Source organism: Hemiscyllium ocellatum, unplaced genomic scaffold, assembly GCF_020745735.1.
Source record: "Hemiscyllium ocellatum isolate sHemOce1 unplaced genomic scaffold, sHemOce1.pat.X.cur. scaffold_281_pat_ctg1, whole genome shotgun sequence".
Classification (NCBI taxonomy): domain Eukaryota; kingdom Metazoa; phylum Chordata; class Chondrichthyes; order Orectolobiformes; family Hemiscylliidae; genus Hemiscyllium; species Hemiscyllium ocellatum.
In genome coordinates, this window is record NW_026868215.1 from 643,843 (window position 1) to 664,001 (window position 20,159).

The 20,159-nt window shown below is 46.5% G+C and overlaps 1 long non-coding RNA gene across 1 annotated transcript; it reads left to right on the forward strand.

Annotated features, from left to right (window-relative positions):
- The first annotated feature begins 8,155 nt into the window (after positions 1–8,155).
- On the forward strand, positions 8,156–14,998 carry LOC132812571 (uncharacterized). The gene is made up of 2 exons (XR_009643713.1): positions 8,156–10,525; positions 13,578–14,998. It is a non-coding gene; the product is annotated as an uncharacterized LOC132812571 (long non-coding RNA).
- Positions 14,999–20,159: the final 5,161 nt, after the last annotated feature.

The following is a 20,159-nucleotide window of genomic DNA, read 5'->3' on the forward strand; positions in this document are numbered from 1 at the left end:
GCTCTCTGTGTCCCCCCCTCTCTGTGTCCCCCCCTCTCCGTGTCCCCCCCTCTCCGTGTCCCCCCCTCTCTGTGTCCCCCCCTCTCTGTCCCCCTCACCCTGTCCCTCCTCTCTCTGTCCCCTTCTCACTGTCCCCTTCTCGCTGTCCCCCTCTCTTTGTTCACGTCTCTCTGTCCCCCTCTCTGTTCTCCTCCCTCTTTCCTACTCTCTCTCTCCCCCTCACTCTATCCTCCCTTTCTCTGTCTCCCTCTCTCTGCCCCCCCTCTCTGTTCCCCGCTCTCTGACCCCCCTCTCTCTGCCCCCATCTCTCTGTCCCGCTCTCTCTGTCCCGCTCTCTTGTGCCCCCTCTCTCTGTGCCCCTCTCTCTGTCCCCCTTTCTCTGTCCCCCTCTCTCTCTTCCAATCTCTCAGTCCTCCTCTCTCTGTCCCCCTCTCTCTTCCCACAACTCACTCTCTCGCCCTCTCCCTCCCTCTCGCATTCACCTCCCTCTCCCCTCACTCGCACTCCCCTCTCTCCCCCTCCCTCTCTCTCCCTCTCCCCCTCTCTCCCCCCCCACCTCTCTCTCCCTCCCCCTCTCTCGCCCTCCCCACTTTCTCGCCCTCCCCCCGTCTCTCCCTACCCTCCCTTCCTCTCCTCACTCGGTCACCCCTCTCTCGCCATCTCCTTTCTCGCCCTCCTCTCTCTCGCCCTCCTCCTCTCTCGCACTCCAGTCTCTCGCCCTCCCCCCTCTCAACCCTCCCCCCTCACTCTCTCTCCCTCTCGTGCTCCTCTCTCTTGCCCTCCCCTCCCTCACTTCCCTGTCTCATCCTCCCCTCACTCAACCTCTCCCCTCTCTCTCTCCCTCCCCTACCTCCCTCCCCTCTCTCGCCCTCTCCCTCTCCCTTTTCCTCCCCCTCTCTCGTGCTCCCTCTCTCTCCCATCCCCTCTTTCACCCTCTCCCTCACTCTTGACATTCCCTCCCCTCCCTCCGTCCCATCCCTCGTCCTCCCCTATCTCACCCTATCTCTCTCTTGCCCCCTCCCTCTCCCCCCGCTCCTTCACTTTCCCTCCCCCATCTCTCACTTTTGACCCCCCTCAATCAGTCTCTCTCTCTCTCCCCACCTTCCTCCGTTTCTCTCTGACTGAATCTGTCTCCCTCCTGTCCCTCCCTCACTCTCTCTCTCTCTGACATACTCTGTCTCCCTGATCCTTCCCTCTCCCTCTGACCCAGAGACTGGGGATGTTTGAGGGTGAGGCTGCATGTGGGGCGTGGGGGTTAGATGTTGGAGGTGGGGAAAATGGGGTAGAGATGGAATTGTGGGAGGGAGACAGCGACGGCATGAGAGAGAGAGAGGGGGAGGGAAAGTGGAGGCAGGTGGGGTTTGTGTGAGAGAGAGGGGGATGAGGAGAGGGTTGAGAGAGAGAGTGTGTGCTGAAAGAGAGAGAGAGAGAGAGAGAATTGAGCAGAAAGAGTAGCGGAGAGGTAATGGGGATGCCAGGTTGGAGTTGGGGGGAACAGAGGGCGTTAACCCCAGCTCCTGAGCTCAGGGGGCGGTGCCCTCCCCTTCCCTGAGGACCAGGACTTGGGGCTGAGTCTGTCTCTCTCCAGCTCAGCTTCTCCAACACAAAGACACACAACAACATCGGTCCCTCTGCTGCTCGGCACGCTTTCATCACATTTTTATTGGTTACAAATGGAAGTGATGGATACAGTCAGTGGGATGGTGCCTTTTCTCACTGGCCCCTGAGTTGTGAGAAACATTGAAATGTTTCCCTGTAACCCCCCCTGTGGGATAAGGATGGACAAACCAGCGCTCCCCTCAGTCTGTTACCATAGCGACAGGCTGCTCCATCGCTGAAACACTGAACTGAAATGAGAAAATCCCGGATGGTGTGATTAATGAGGGAATTTGATGGATTGATGGATTTGGGTGAAGGGATATTTCAGCACATTCTTCAGCTGCTGCCTGAACTTAGTCTGGGTCACGGCATAAATCGCGGTGTTTGTGCAGCAACTGAGGAGCTGCAGCATGAAGCCCAATTCCTGCACAAAGGCATCGAGATACAGAGGGGTATCCACAATCCACCACATCCGTCTCCATATAGAAAACAGCATTAACGTTGACCATAACAGGATGAAATTGGCCGAGATCACAAACAGTAAAAGGATGGATTTTTTTCGGTTTCTCATTTCAGTGTCAGACTGAGCGTCCCCATTGGTGTGAGCGCGGAGTCTCCTGCGGGCTCTGCTGGTCACTAAAATGTGTCTGACGGTGAGAACATTGAGCAGCAGAATCAGGAGAAATGGGACACCCGGGTTAGAATGTGGTGGAGGGACTCGATTGTGACCCAGACACTGGAGAATAGAACAGCGTCTGTTACATCACAAAACCAGAGGTCGTTCCACAGCAAATACCGAGCCGTGAGCATAAAATACCAGGAAATGTTCTTTAAACAGCTCAGCACAGTCACTGCTCCCAGAACCACAGCCGCCGTTTTCTCACTGCAATATTTACTTTTCAGCTTCTGGCAACAAATGGCCACAAACCGATCAAAGGTGAAAGTGACGGTGAACCAGACAGAGCAGTCAGTGGCTGCATAAAGCAGGACGGCGTGGATATTACACACGGGGACGGAGTCCATCAGGAAATAAAACTGTTCCCGATAAACAATGGGAATGTGTCTCAGGATCAGGTCGAGGATAATGACCAGGAGATCCGCCTCTGCCATGGCCCCCAGGTAACGTCTGACACATGGAGACAATCCACAATCTTTATAAAGCAGGACGTAGATGGTCACTACGTTAACTGTGAGGAAGGAAAACAAACCCATTATCCATCAGCCTGGAGGCAAAGGGACCCGTTTGATCGGGGACCCAGTGAGATTTTCAAATGTGTCCCTGTATTCAGGGATTTATTAAAATAATTGGAGCTGGAATAACAAATGGGAAGGTCGGAATTACTGACAAAAATGTGACATAAACCACAAGAAACCCTCCCTCCCCAAACACACAGAGACACATCCATAAGGACAGATGGTTTCTAGAACATTCCCACACACTCGATCACTCGAGAGCAGACACAGGTCACTCCTTCCCAGTTCCTAATACGGAGGGTGGGAACGATTCTCTCCCAGTTTCCTGAAGACAAACGGAGTTTGGGAATGTTCTGTATTTTGGTCTAAATTCTGGTCGATCCTGGGTCGTGGAGAAATGTAAACGCAGGGAAAACGTATTCCCCCCTTTAACTGCCTGAGGGGCCTTCGGAACAGTGTCTCCTTCTCCCTGGAACGGGATCTCTTCCCTCGGGATCTTATCGTTTGTTCAATTCACTGACGTCCGGCCGTTCACAAACAAACAACGTCAGGGACAGAACGTTCCGGGGAATGTCAGTTATAGAATGTCAGGGACAGAACGTTCCGGGGAATGTCAGTTATAGAATGTCAGGGACAGAACGTTCCGGGGAATGTCAGTTATAGAATGTCAGGGGACAGAACGTTCCGGGGAATGTCAGTTATAGAATGTCAGGGTCAGAACGTTCCGTGGAGCTCCCTCACCGTCCATCACCTTTCCCCCCGACCCACCCCACCACCATGATGTACTGTTCACAGGCTACATACCTGTCCCGCACGGGGAGCTGCACAGACCACATCATTGTATTATCCATAAACCTCAACCAGACAGTCTGACCAGCACAGAGACCTGTGCAGTGATCACCCGTGAATTCATCTGTAACCCAGGAGCAGTTACCCTCCCAGCGTGTAGGACTGTGTACCCCACCCAGTGCATTGATCTGTAACCCAGGAGCAGTTACCCTCCCAGCATGTAGGGCGGTGTACCCCACCCCAGTGCATTGATCTGTAACCCAGGACAGTTACCCTCCCAGCATGTAGGACTGTGTACCCCACCCCAGTGCATTGATCTGTAACCCAGGAGCAGTTACCCTCCCAGCATGTAGGGCTGTGTACCCCACCCCAGTGCATTGATCTGTAACCCAGGAGCAGTTACCCTCCCAGCATGTAGGACTGTGTACCCCACCCCAGTGCATTGATCTGTAACCCAGGAGCAGTTACCCTCCCAGCATGTAGGGCTGTGTACCCCACCCCAGTGCATTGATCTGTAATCCAGGAGCAGTTACCCTCCCGACCCCAGTGCATTGATCTGTAATCCAGGAGCAGTTACCCTCCCAGCATGTAGGACTGTGTACCCCACCCCAGTGCATTGATTAGATTACTTACAGTGTGGAAACAGGCCCTTCAGCCCAACAAGTCCACACTGACCCGCCGAAGTGCAACCCTCCCATACCCTACATTTACCCCTTACCTAACACTACGGGCAATTTAGCATGGCCAATTCACCTGACCCGCACATCTTTGGACTGTGGGAGGAAACCGGAGCACCCGGAGGAAACCCATGGGGAGAATGTGCAAACTCCACACAGTCAATCGCCTGAGGCATGAATTGAACCCGGGTCTATGGCGCTGTGAGGCAGCAATGCTAACCACTGTGCCACCGTGCGGCCCCAGGAATAGAAGGATCATCCACACGAGGCTGTGCTAATTTCTTGGTGCTATCGTGTTGAACTCACCTCATTAACTACCCATGGTGTCCCTTTCATTCAATACCAGCCCAATTCTCCCACCCAGCATGCGTGCCCCTGGGTATTCTGTGACCCCTGGCACTGGTGCCATGGCGGTCCTGGTGGATGGGCTAGTACAGAGGGTGACCATTCTCTTCCCAGAGGGAGCCACACCACCAGACCCACTGAGCATGGTCTGAGCTCCCCACCCAGCTCAGTGCAGTATCTGCGGTCTGAAGAATTGTCCAGCAATACAGGACAAGCATCAATAACCTTCCCCGCTCTGTCAGGATAAGGGTCACTGTATTCTCTCTGCTCACTGTATATCTGTTATGGCACCTTACCCCCCCCCCCTCCACACCCCACCACCCTCTCTCTCTCTCTCTCTCTCTCCCCCCTCTCTTCCACTCTCTCTCTCCCTCTCTCTCACTCCCTCCCTCCACTTTACCCCTCACACTAATAACACTTCATGGATACAACCCTGTGGACTGACTCCATCCGAACCCCTCCCCATGTCCCCCACGTACACCGGCACTCACAGCAGGGCCACCCACTCCCACCCTCCCTTTCTCCCATTCCAGGAGAAACAGCTTGCAGTCAGACCGAAAGGGCCAAGCCGGTGGTGGAGTGCTCGATATCCATTCCCTCACCCCCTCTCCCCCCGCCATGTGGGGAGGGCCCTGGCACGACCCTGGAAGCCTCATGTGGGGATTCTGAAACATCCACGTCCCACCGACCGAGTAAGGAGCAATGTTCAGTGAAGGGCAACTCTCCCTTTAAACCCCCTGCAGCTCCGTTTCCCCCCGGCACAACTTAGAAGCCGTGGCCCTGATGCCATCTCCCTTTTGTGTCGAGCTGGTACAAATGGAATCCCCACGGTCTCGGGGGGCAGGAGGGTGGGCTCACAACACATCGTCACCACCACCTCCCAGGAAGGGAGCACGGAGACTCCCTCCCTCACCTCCCCCTGTAAACAGCTCAGATACTGACACTAATCTGTGATAGTTCCTGCTCTCCCCCCTTGTCCTGACATCTTCAACAATCTGTGCTCATATACACCCAGAGGTCTCTGTTCCTGCAGCCCCTTTATAATGGCACAGCCTGTTTTAAACTGTCTTTCTTTATCGTTCATACCAAAGTGCATCGCCTCACACTGCTCTGCATTGATTCCCGTCTACCAGCGTGTCACTGTCCTGTTAGAGTTCCACACTGTCCTCCATAGACTTTACAATTCTTGCAGCTTTGGTACCATTTACAAACATTGTGATTGTCATAGTGTCACAGTCCCCATGAAACAACTGAAATCCTGCCCCACACACAGGAGTGTGAGCAAGTGAAATACTGATATATTCCCAAGGACAGAATCGAATAATGACACACTGTCAATGGAATAACAAAAGTCCTAACACATACAAGACAGAGTAGATGAAATATTGACAAACCACAGAGCAAGAGAAATCCGGATAGGTTCCACTTATCTATATTCACCAGAGTATAATGCGATGAAGGTGAAAGTGTGTACTGTACCTTTAAGAGAGAGTGAATGCTGCTCTGAGAACTGAGAGCTTACAAGTCCCTGTGATATGAGAGGATGGCAGACCCAGAAACAGTATATTACTGTAGAGCTGGAGTCTGGTTATAAGCAGTTAAGAGATAGAGGGTCTCTTTCAGTTCACTTTCAGTGTTAAAAGCTTGTTGTTTTTATTTAAACAGTTGAATTTGGGAGTTCTCTGTCACTCATATTTCAACAGTTTATGAGGCGAATTGAGCATTTAATTATGTTTAGTTTAAATTACCAGATGAGATCTATGCCGTGCCCTAACAATTGCTGTGTGTGTATCTGTGTGTCTCTGTGTGGGGCAGGTCTGGCTGTCTCTGTGGTGCTGAAAGTGATGCAATGCCACCCTCTGCTGGCCTCCCCACGCCACTGCACAGGCATTGGCAGAGGGTGAAAACCAACAGGGATTCATTCAGAGAGGGGGAGGGAGAGGGCAGCTGCTCACAGCACCATCCAAACTGATGTCTTATCCATGTACTGATCTAAATGTCCTTTAAACGTTGTAACTGTCCCTGTTTTCACCACTTGCTCTGCAAGTTCATTCCACACAAAAGCCAGCTTCTGTCTAAAATAATTACCTTTCCTGACTTTTGTAAATCTGTTTTCCTCGCACGTTAAAATATCCCTCAGTTTTGAATCCCCAACTCTAGGGAAAAGACATCAGCCCTTCAGCTTATCTGTACCCCTCACTATTTTATAAACCTCTGCAAAGTTACCCCTCCATCTCATACTCTCCAGTGAAAAATGTCCCAGCCTATTCAGCCTCTCCTTATAGCTCAATCCCTCCATTTCCAGCAACATCCAGGTTAAACTCTTCTGAACCCTCTCCAGCTTAATAATATCAAGGTCAATAATATCAAAGTGAATAGTCAATGTATTTTATAAGGGTAGTGGAGACCAAAACTAGAGGACATAGTTGGAAGAGGGGAAACATTTAAAAGTGACCTAAGGGCAGCTTTTTCACCCAGAGGGTGGTGTGCCTATGGAATGAGCGGGCAGGATGTCCAGACTGGACACAGTATTCCAGAAGAGGTCTCACCAATGTCCTGTACAACCTCAACATGACGTCCCAAATTCGATACTCAAGGGTCTGACCTTTGAAGACAAGTGTGTTAAACACCTTCTTAACCACATTATCTATATGAGATGCAACTTTTAAAGAATTATACCTGATGGCCTAGGTCTCTGTTCTACAACACTGCCAAAGGCCCTACGTTTAATTGTATAAGTCCTACTCTTGTTGGATTTACCAAATCCAATACCTCTCATTCATCAAAACTTAAATCCATCTGCCACGCCTCGGCCAGTGAGTGATATTACCACCTCCTCACCTTCCCCGTTTAATTTTAAAATGCCCACCCCTCTCCAGGAGGCCTGCATAGTTCGGCCTTGATTTTCACAAAGACCCTGAGCTTGGTTTGCCTTGTGTGGTTAGAGGGAGGAGGGACGGATTGCAGACACAGTCAGTGGGGAGGAGAGGCTGGACAGTAATCAGCGGCCTGATATCATTTCATGGTTTTATGCAGAGGGTAGACATACGTGAGATTTAGGTTATACTGATCGGTGTTTTGGGACCAGAAATTATGGTCTTTCTCCATGCCTGGTGTTCAGTAATAAATATCTATTTGAGAGCCTTCATTGGGCAGAGTGTGTCTGCAGGAATTCTTTCCCTAATATTGCAGACTACAGATAATAGCGATTAAAGATGGTCATAGTTAATTTCGATCTTGCACTAGTTTAACAACACAAAATGTTTTGTGTAGTTCAGTAATGGTAACCTGATTATAATAAATCCACACCGAGCTGAACGCTGCCCCTTAAAATGTGACCCAAAATCTGGGTATAGTAGTGTTGTGGGTAGTGTCCCTGTCTCTGAGCCAAGGCACTAGGTTTGATTCCAATTCCTGAAATTGTTTGGTAGTGTTCCTAGCTCTGGACCAGAAGGTGTGGATTCATGTCCTGCCTGCTGCAGAGGTATGTCTCAGCATGTCATAACAGGCTGATGAACAAACACAGTGAATAACGTTACAGCTTTATGGGTATTGCCGAGTGGTGCTCGTGTCCCTACCTCCGGGCACAAAGGTCTAGGTGTAAATCCCACAGAAGTGTCTCCTAATATATCTGAACAAACTGATGAAACTGGTTTTAGAATTGTGACTTGATGGAGAAAGAACAGGTGTCAGTGTTGAATTTCAGCATTTCGGCCCAGGATTATTGAAAGTACAGCCATTCGTGTTGATTGGAGTCACATTTCGCAGCAGGAAAGGTTTATAAAATCAAAATGGTCATGGATAGGGTTTGTAGTCAAGGCTTTTCCCCAGGTTAGGGGCGTCCAAAACTAGAGGATATTGGTGGAAAGTGAGAGGGGAAAGGTTTTGAAGAGGCCTAAGGGGCACCTTTTCACACAGAGGGTGGTGTGCGTATGGAATGAGCTGCCAGAGGAAGTGGTGGAGGCTGGTACAACTACATCATGTAAAAGGCATCTGGATGCTGACAGACCTGGTGAGTTTTTCCAGCAATTTCTGTATTTGTTAAAACAAAGAATTCATTTTAACACAGGTATCTGTGTTAGCTGGCTGGATACAGAATTGGCTGGCCAGCAGAAGACAGTGAGTGGTAGTGGAAGGAAAATATTTTGCCCGGAAGTCTGTGGTGAGTGGTGTTCCTCGGGGCTCTGACCTTGGGCCTCTACTCTTGGTAATTTTTTAAAAATGACTTGGATGAGCGGATTGAAGAATCAGTGAGCAAGTTTGCAATGACATGACGGTTGGAGATGTCGTTGACAGTATAGAGGGCTGTTGTAGGCTGCAGCGGGACATTGACAGGATGCAGAGATGGGCTGAGAGGTGGCAGATGGAGTTCAACCTGGATAAATGCGATGTGATGCATTTTGGAAGGTTGAATTCGAAAGCTGAGTACAGGATTAAGGATAGGATTCTTGACAGTGTGAAGGAACAGAGAGATCTTGGTGTGCAGGTACATAGATCTCTTAAAATGGCCACCCAAGTGGACAGTTTTGTTAAGAAAGCATATGGTTTTTTGTCTTTCATTAACAGGGAGATTCAGTTTAAGACTCGTGAGATCTTGTTGCAGCTCTATAAAACTTTGGTTTGAACGCATTTGGAATACTGTGTCCAGTTCTGGTCACCCTATTATAGGAAAGATGTGGATGCTTTGGAGAGGGTTCAGAGGAGGTTTACCAGGATGCTGCCTGGACTGGAGGGCTTATCTTATGAGGAGAGGTTGACTGAGCTCGGACTTTTTTCATTGGAGGAAAAGAGGAGGAGAGGGGACCTAATTGAGGTATTCAAGATTATGAGAGACATAGATAGAGTTGATAGCCATAGACTATTTCCCAGGGCAGAAATGGCTAACACGAGGGGTCATAGTTTTAAGCTGGTTGGAGGAAAGTATAGAGAGGATATCAGAGGCAGGTTCTTTACACAGAGAGTTGTGAGAGCATGGAATGCGTTGCCACAGCAGCAGTTGTGGAAGCGAGGTCATTGGGGCCATTTATATGCTGGATATGCATATGGTCACAGAAATGTAAGGGTGCATACATGAGGATCAATGGTCGGCACAACATGGTGGGCTGAAGGGCCTGTTCTGTGCTGGACTGTTCTATGTTCCATGTTCTATGTATTCTGGATACATTAAACATTTTATTTTTTAATGACGCAGGGACATATAAACATATCTTCAAATCAACCGACACCATTTTCTGCTCAGGGTATGGCTCTGTGTATAACAGCAGCAATGATGCACCGACATGGAACAGGGAATGTGATGGAGACATCGTTTGGACAATGTACAAGGAGACCTCACATGGTCCAGTATTGGGAGAGAATGACATTATTGTGTGATTCAACTCAGAGAGGGAGACAATGTCATCTGCCAGAGAAGAAACAGCCTATTGCACTCTCTCTCCTTCATTACTCCCCATCACAGTAACGTGCACGAGCTAAAACAAAAGTCTACTGTCATTGTTACCATTCTTATTTTTATAGAATCCTGCAGTGTGGAAACAAGCCCTTCGGCCCAACAAGTCCATACCAACCTTCCAAAGAGTAACCTTCCCATGCCCTTACAGTTACCACTGACTAGTGCACCTAAAGTAGAAATCGCTGAACACTGTGGACTATTTGACCAACCCACTTGAATTATACAGCTTTGGGCTGTGGGAGGAAATGGGAGCGCCCATCAGAAGCTCACGCAGACAAGGGGAGAAGATGCAAACTCCACCCAGATAGTCGCCCGAGGCTGGAATTGAACTCATACCCCTGATGCTGTGATGGAACACTGCGAACTCCTGAGCCACTGTGCTAACCTGGAACCTCCTGACTGCCGAATGCAAAGGGAATTCAGCCCAATTCCAACTGTCCCAGGATAAAATCCCATTGCTAGCAGCTGTGTGAGTACAATATCTTCAGAAGCAGAATAACATTTTGGACAATCTCTCAATTTTTCCTTTTGTCATTAGTTACACAAATATTTGGACAAGGTTCTTTAACGTGAAATTGCAGAAAGTCTGTGTGTGTGTGTGTGTGTGTGTGTGTGTGTGTGTTTTTAGAACGGGAAATATCGAGTCTTTGTTTGCAATATCCAGTTTGCCATTCAGCATTCCATCATAGTTGGAGTAGCGTTGCTCTGGATCATAAACGTGCTATTTGAGCAGATTATAGAAACTAGCCTGACTTGTTCCTAAAACTGACCCTGACCCAGTCTGAGACCAATATCATCGGCCACATCACCGACCTGGTTACATTTAACATTTGTGAACAGTGGAGGAGTGGGACTAGAAAAGGAGACAGTGACCCAAAAAGCCGGGGAACTATAGACCGGTGAGCCTGATGTCGGTGGTGGGTGAGTTGTTGGAGGGGATTCTGGGGGATAGCATTTACATACATTTGGGAAGGTAAGGGCTGATCGGGGTAGACAACGTGGCTTTCTGCATGGGAAATCATGGGACATTAATTTGGTTGAGTTTTGTGAAGAGTTGATACAGAAGATTGATGAAGGCAGTTTGGTAGATATTGTCATTATGGACCTCAGCAAGGTGTTCATAACATTCTGATTGGTAGGCAGATTAGTAAGGTTCGGTCACATGGGATACAGAAGAAGCTCATCACAATTGGCTTGAAGGAAGAGGGGTATTTTTCAGCCTTGAGGCTTGTGAGCAGAAATTGTACACTTAATGGTAAGGGCCTGGTGAGTGTTCTGAAACAAATGGACATAGGGCTGCAGGTACCTTGTTCCTTGAAAGTGGAGTCGAATGCAGACAGTGCAGTACAGAACACATTTTACACATTTGCCTTACTCAGTCAGAGCATTGAGTAGAGGGGTTGTGGTGGCATGTTGCATCTGTTCAGGATGTTGGTGAGGCCACTTTAAGAATACTGCGTACAACTCGGTTTTCTGCAGAAAAGATTTACACAGATGTCCCAGGACTGGAGGTTTGCGCTTTAGGGAGAGGATGATTAGTTTGAGGTGTTTCCACCTGGAGTGTCAGAGCTTGAAGGGTAACATTATAGAGGTTTATATAATCATCAGGGACATAGATATTCTGAACAGATATGTTCTGCTCCCCAGGGTAGGGGACTCCAGAACAGGAGTGCATAGTTTGAAGAGGTGAGGACAAATGACTTAGAAGATAAATGTTTCACACAGAGAGTGGTGTGTGTACCGAAAGTGCTGTCAGAGGAAGTGGTGAAGGCAGTTACAATCGCACATTTAAAAAGTATCTGAAAGAGGAGGGATATTGGCCAAACGCTGGTAAATGGGACTGGATCAGATGTGATATCAGCTCGTTGTGAACAGATTAGACTAACAGGTCTGTTTCTGTTCTGCATGACACTGATTCTATAAGAGGGATGACAAAAAATTCTGAAAGTAATGTCCAAATCAGAATCCTTTTCACTGGAAGTTTATTATGCCTCTATGTTCACATTGATTGACAGTTATGTTAGTGAAATATTTGACAGAGAACTGAGTCATGGATAATGGGACGCAGACAGGAAAGTGGGGCTGAGACCACAACCTGATCAGCCACAATCTTAGTGCCTGGTGGAGAAGGTTCAACGTATCTAATGACTCACTCCTGTCCCTCAATCCCATGTTCCTGTGTTCCATTCAGCCCATTAAACCTGTTCGGCAGGAGCATTTAGAGGCTACTTACTTCTATAACCTGGTGCACAGAAACCGAGGAGATCATTCGACCCTTTAAGGGTGTCCCACACGGTTTGAGGTGATTTGAGAAGTGTACTTATAAAACCCAAGCTGGGTATGAAAGAGGCCCCTCATCTCTCTGTACAGAGCTTCCTCTCTCTGAAACTTGTGCTCTATTTCTTGGTCATATTGTAGACCCAAATTCACTATGAATACAGCCCCCATACCTCACCCAGCGATCGCTCACAAAATCCTCTTGTCTCCCTGACGGCAACATTCAATAACAGAACATTCATGAAAATATCACCCACTAACTTTCCAATAACAGAACGTGAGAACATCAGACACTGGGGCAGGTCGTTCACTCCCCAAGCCTGCCTTGCCCTTCACTAAGATCATGACGGATCTGCTCTCGGTCTGAAATCCTCTTTCATACCCAATTCCTCATCGCCCACACCTCTCGGACAGGTCAATATCCATCTACCTCCTCTTCAAATACTTTCAGTCATCTGGCTCCGCGAACACTGTTGAGAAGAGAAACCCTGACATTCAATGCTACCTGTTTGAAGAAACCCCTTGCTGCTCCTATACCATGGCCTATTGATATGAACAAAAGAGGTTGACACAAGGGGTGAGGTAAAAATGATTGACCCTGATATCAAGGCTTCTGTTGACATCAAGGAGCTGAACAAATCTGAACTTAATGGAATCAGAGAAAACTCTCCAGTGTTTGGAGTCAAACATGGCACAAAGGAAGATGTTCATCATCTCAGTCCTGGGTCACCTCTGTGGGAGATCCTCAGGGTAGCTTCCTCTTCACAAACATCTTCAGCTGCTTCATCAATGTCTCCCCACCCTCACTCTCCCCGCCATAAGATCAGAAGTGGGGATGGTCACCTAGGATTCCACAATGTTCAGAATAATTTGACGCCCCCGTCAGCTCCTGAACTGGACTGTGTCCATGTGCAGCAAGACATGGACTCCATTGAGGCTTGTGCTTTTAAAGAGTCTGTAACATTCATATAAAGGACTGTCTGACACTACACATTGCCACAGTAAACTAAGAGTTCATTCCGCAACTTACACTGGTTTCACAGGAATATGAGGAGGTCATTCAACCCATTGACACTATTAGAGAAGAACAGGGACAGCCCATTCAGTGCCTCCAACATATTACTCAAGAAGGGAAGGATTCTAGTGTGATGGGCCACACCAGAGCCCCTCGACAATATTTGAAGATGGTAGCCTAGACTCTAATGTTTTCTTATTTTAAAGAAAATGTAAAATGTCTGTTCCAGATGCAATGTTACTGGACAAACAACTCGGTGTGAAGCATAACCCCATTTGCTTAAATACGATAGATGAGATAAAACCAAAGAAAGAAGAATTTAGAATAATGTATTTATATTGGACAAGTTAACAGAACAATAGATCTAGGAACTAATACTAATGAACTGTTCCAATACTGGAAAATCACATGAACACAGCCCTTGGAAAAAAGGAATATTCAGACACTGAATGACACAAATATTTCTCCAATTCAGGATTTAAAAACAGCACCAAGAGAAAATTCATAGAGAGGAGCTGCCAGGAGACATTCACTAAAACTTTCAACTCGGTGGAGACCCCAATAATTTCTGATGTTACTGAGAAACCGAAACCCAGAAATCCTAATCTGTGAAAGCTGACCACACCCATTCCATCTGCATTAAAATAAACCCAAGGCATCACTAGTTGTTTATTCAAGTGGTCCTAACTAGCCAGCTTGGTAACGGTCATTCAATCTCTCTCTTAAAATAAACCAGAACAAAATAACTTCTTAAAGCTACAGCATCATCACACTAGTCAGCACATCGAGCTGTCATTCAGGAACCAGGGGTAACACAATCAGGCCTTTGACCCAATCGGACGAGGAAGTAGCCAGTCAGTCCCTTGAGTGACTTACACAGGAACAGTAGGAGGCCATTCCCACCTCAATGCACTTACACGGGGCAGAATGAGGTAATTGATGCTGATTCCTGATGAACGGCTTATGCTCGAAACGTCGATTCTCCTGCTGTGCTTTTCCAGCAAACCACTGTCTACTCTGATCTTCAGCATCAACAGTCCTCGCTGTCTCCTAATTGATGCTCTAACATGATGACCAAGTGGAGCAGAGGCTGCACACACAGACTGCTCCACGTTGTTCCTCGTAGCTCCGTCTGTCATGATACACACGTGGGACTTTAACGTGGTTTTCTCGCGGTGAGGAGGGAAGACATATGTCTTGTGTGAAGTTACAAGAAGGCTCCTTCCATCTCCGGGAAGCCAGCCTGGTGTTCTCTATGTAGGGTGGATGCTGATGGGAATGGCTACCTGTTTCAGATGGAAGGTATTGTGGCTGCTGTTGGGGATTGTGAGCAACCTGATGTTCAGTTCGGGTTCACACGCCGACTACACAATAACGTGGGGAGAGTTAATTAAGGCATATAAACTATTAGGAAAGTCACGTTAGACTGATGGATGGACTCTCTAAATTCAAATAATGCTGATCTTGTTCATGTTGATCTTGTCTAGTGCACATCCTGTTCAATGTAACCGTTATGCCTTACTCTGTCCAAGTCTATTTCCACCCTATGATCTGTCTGCTCATGTTTACTATGATCTGCCTCCACTGCTCATAAATAAAGTGTTTCCCTGTACTGAGGTACACGTGACAATAAATCAAACCAATAACTCCTGGGTAAAGTATGGAATTTCTGTTTTGGAAATAAGAGACCCCTGCCACTCCTCATGTTTCAGCATCACCATTTTTTCGTCTATCACACTCTGCAGGTTAAACACTCAGTTTCCTCACTCTATCCTCATGTTACCATCATCCGTGTCTATGGTACGGGAACCATTCCTTACAAAGGACATCAAATCTGTACAGAATGCTCCAAATGCTCTCTCAGCAAGGTTCTACAACAGCTGAAAGATGGCTTCACTTATGTACTCGAATCATCTTACAATGAAGTTCTGCATACCATTGACTGCACCCATTACTTACACAGGGTTTGATTCGGAGCAGTCAGCATAGACAGCATAGATCATGCCTCCCAAATTTCTTAGAGTGCTTTGATGAGGTTTGATAAGTTTACAAATGGCAGGCTGCTCAGGAAGGTTACAACATGTAGAATGCGTGGGAACTGTCCAATTGGATACACAGTTGGCTTGATGGTAGGAAGAAGTGGGTTTAGTGGAAAGATGTTTGTCAGACTGGAGGCTGGGTCCATAGCTGTTTGGTATCTATGATTTGGTTGAGAATGTACAATGTATGATTAATAAGTTTGCAGATGACATTAAAGTAAGTGGGAGCATGATCAGTGAGGAATATTATCAGAAATTGCAGCAGGACCTTAATCAGTTGGGGAAATGGGCCGAGAAATGGAATTTAATATAGAAGCGTGAGGTCTTGCATTTTGGAAATTCAAATCAAGATAGGAGTTTCATGGTGAATGGGAGGGCCTTAAGGGGTGCAGGGGGCAGAGAGACCTTGGTGCTCAGGTGCACGGTTCCCTGAGAGTGGAGTCACAGGTAGACAGGGCAGTGAAGGAGGCATTTGGCACATTGGCCTTCATCAAGCAGGATATTGAGTATAGAAGATGGGAATTTATGCTGCAGTTATACAGGACTTTGGTAAGGCCGCACTTGGAGTATTGTGTTCAGGTTTTGTCACTTTGTTTAAGGGAGGATGTTATTAACTTAGAAAGAGTACAGAAGAAGTTTACAAAGATGTTGCCAGGACCCAATGATCTGAGTTATAGGGAAAGGTTGGACAAGATAGGACATTTTCTTTAGCGTGTAGGAGACTGGGGGAGTTGTTATAGAGCTGTACAAAATCACGAGGGGTATAGATAGGGTTAATGCTCTCAGTCTTTTTCCAAGGTGTAGAGAATCGAGGACGAGAGAGGATCAGTTTAACGTTAGAAGGAAAGGAATAAAGGGGAACCTGAGGGGCCACTTCTTTCCACAGACGCTGGTACATGGATGAGCTACTCACAGATGTAGTTGAGGGGGGTAAATTAACAACATTTCAAATGCGTTTGGATAAATATTTGGGTAGGAAAGGACTGGAAGGATATGGGCCAACTGCAGGGAAATGGGGTGAGCGTGGATGGACATTTACAAGGTGGAGTCGAACCACTCTGTTAATTAAAATCAAACACGCAGAAAAGCTCACCTCACCTCGTAATCTGTTAAAATATGAGTGACACAGACCGCCTTTTAAACAGAAATTAACAAGTTAGTTTCTTAACCTTAATAGTGAACACTAAACAACAACTATTCACAAATACAAGTCCCTCTTTTCTTAGCTACTTACTATCTGACTCGAACTCTGTAAAAATATGCTGTTCCAACAACCCACATATTAAACATTACAATCTCAAGACCATACAGTCTCTATCTTCCCCGCTGTCTTCACTCTTTCAGCTGCATCTCCCCGGGTCATTTTTTTTGTTGCAAGTAGGTTTGACATGAACATGTGTCTTTGAGAGAGAGTGTTTGAGATGGTCAGTTAGCACTCCTGCTCTACAGCAGTTGCTCTACTGTTGGATGGCAGCAGCTCTCCCTCCAGTGTTCAACATGCTGGGTTTATATGCTCCCCATGATATAATAATTCTCATAATTTGATTGCTGTCCAGGTGTCCAAACAATAATATTCACATTCTGTTGGCATCTGGTATCCTGAGCGTTATTTAAACTCTTTGGTTACATTTGAATGGCTGTCAAAACAGCAACCAAAACTCAGGAATCCATTTCTCAGCTAATGGTGATATGTGGAACAGTGTGACCTTCAGCTGGCATCTCAATCTTTAATTTCTATTCAGCAAAACCCGATCTGTCTTAAAGTGTCCATATATGTTTTTGTCTTCATAACATCTCCCCGTTTCAGAAAATAAAATGAACTAGCAGAATGAAAAGATGGCTACATTTGTTTTCCTCTAATTCTTAATCCCAATTTTATGAAATACCAAAGTGTTAATCTCAGTTATATCATTCATATTAATTCTGCACACCAATACAACACTGGAATAAGTCAAATCTTATCTACACTTTTTCCTTTAAATCCATGAAAACACATCTGCTATCACATTGTAGGAGCCACAGTATGTACATTTTGTAAGTTTAAAGTCGGTAAGGTAAGACTCCAATGAAATAGTCTCATATTCCGGTCTTTAAATATTCCAAAAAATGCGAGAGATTTGTCGTTGTCCACAACTATCTCCGACAATTTGTTTATCATATACACATTAAAATATTGTCAGGCCAGCGTGGAACTTAATCATTCTTGTTCAATAAGTAACCTATCGGGGTCTCCATTTTAATTTTATGATTTTATCTTTAAGTTAATAACGTTCAACAATATATTCTGATTCATTATCTCTGTGTGTGCATGTGTATGTGTGTGTATATATCTCTGTTGTACGTCCATTAGCCTTTCAGGACGGAACACCTCTGCCTGTTCAGGTTTTTCCTGCACCGTCACATCAAACAGGGTGTCAGTTCACTGAGCATCAACTCATTTGTCTTTTTCGTTCGTTTTTCCTTCCTGCTGTAACTTATGACAGTGGGATCTTGTTACTACACAGTCTGGAAAAAAATCCTGGGTAATTTTCTTTTAACTCACCAATTCCGTCATCTTCCTTTGGCTTCTCCACCACAAGGGGTGCCTCCTGCTAAATCGTTCCCAAGAACAAACTGTATTCCTAGAACAGACACTCTGTTACTCACTGTCACTGTTACTTCCCCAATCTTGATTTGGCACTCCAACCTGATGATACACAAGGGAATGCTTAATTTCTGTCCCCATTTCACAAGTTATCACGTTCTTGATTATCATGTCAGAAAGAGTGACAAAAAACTTTCATCTCGTACTATTAGAGGGTGAGAGAAAGTGAGGGCGGCAGATGCTGGAGATGAGAGTTGAAAAGTGTGTGGCTGGAAAAGCACAGCATGTCGGCAGCATCCAAGGGGCTGGAGCAGTGACGTTTCAGGCATACGTCCTTCAGCAGGAAAGTGGGGCGTAAGGGAGGGGGAAGGAGGTTGAAAAATAAATGGGTGGGTGGGGGGTGGAGCTGGGTGAAAGGGAGCTTGGAAGGCGATTGGTAGATGCAGGTGGGGTGTGATGGTGATATGTTGGAGAGGGGGGTGGTAGGACAGCTGGAACCCCCAACCTGTACAGCATCAACGTTGACTTCATCAAATTCCAAATCTCCCCTCCACCAACCTCTCCCAGATCCAACCGTTCAACCTAGCACCGCCCTCTTGAACTGCCCTAACATGCCATCTTCCTTTCCACCTATCGACTCCACCTTCCCCTCCGACATATGATTATCACTCCTACCTACATCTTCTTGTTGCCTTCCCAGTGACCCTCCCACCAGCTCAGCTACTACTCTCGTATTTATCTTCCAGCCCCTTGTCCCCCACCACATTCCGGACGATGGGTTTCTGCCTGATATGCGAATGTCCTGCTGTTGGGACGCTGCCTGGTCTGTTGTGCTTTTCTGGTGCCTCACTTCCCAACTAGTAGAGACTGAGCAGATCCCTTATCTCACAAAATTATAATTTCTTATCCTTCTCCCCCTGTTCTTTCTGAGTAAACTTTGTCTATAGAGCTGAATTGTTTAGTGAGATCAGGCACTGCCTCCATACCCAGCCCTTGCCTAGGCTGTGCAATGTCCTGCAGCTCCTCGGCTGCACTTGGGGTTTCCTTTACCAGTTTCACTAATGCCACTGGCTTAGCCTCTTCTACCGCATCTTTCCCCAAAGTGTCTTCTTTAACGCCCAGCACGGTGTGCCATCTTACTGCAGTGATAACAACTTTTTCCCTGTGCCCCTCTTAAACCATCAGCACTGTAATATTATGTGTTCCACTCCCTTACAGTGAGAGCACCTGAGGCCTTTCACCACCTTTCAAACCCCATGGGCTTCTTTCTTCACCTGTGGTAAACTATTGTGAGCTACTGTTCGCTTTGTAATGTGTGACCTTCCCTCTCCCAATTTCTATCCCCCACAGGATGAAATTCTTGCCAGATGCTAAATTTCATCACATGCCACAATGCATATTTACCTGCCATTTCTGCCGCGCTTCTCACTTCTTGAACTTTCTATTCATTCACATGATTTTTTCCTATCTCTGGAAATGAGTCTTTTAACTTCTCCAACAGATTAATCTTCCTTCAAGCCTCACAGGTCTTATCCATTTTTAAGACCATAACCCACCTATCAAAATGACTGTGGTTAATTCTTTCAAACCCAATATAAGTCTGACCTGGTTCCGTCTCTATTTTTCCGAATTTCTGTCTATATGCTTCTAGTGCCAATTCATAACGAATCAACATAGCCAATTTGACATCGTGATAATGTCTGGATCCCTCGTCTGATAGCGCTGCACATACCTCACTAGCTGTGCCCACCAGATTAGTCCGAACTAGCATTACCCACAAGTTCACTGCCGTGTCATTTTTTCAAATGAAATAAAAAAACGTTTTGACATTTTTCTCACCGAAATATGACAAGTTACTAACCTAGTTGTATATATCCCTACGTTCTCCCTTCATCTCCATCCTGTTCATTTAACTTTCTTACCTAATTCCCAACTTCTGAATTTCAATTCCCCTCTCTCTCTCTTTCTCTTCTCTTTCTCTTTTTTCTCTCTCTGTTTCCGCCCCTTTACTTATCTTCTAACTCCAGTTGCCACATTTGTAATTTAAGTTAATGTAACTCTACTGCAGTTGCCTATTTCTCTGATACATCAAAGTGCTTGACCAACTCCATTACAATTCTAGCTTCCCTTTTCTCCCTGGTTAAACCCAATTCCAACCTATTGGCTCATTCTAAAAAATGACCTCCTT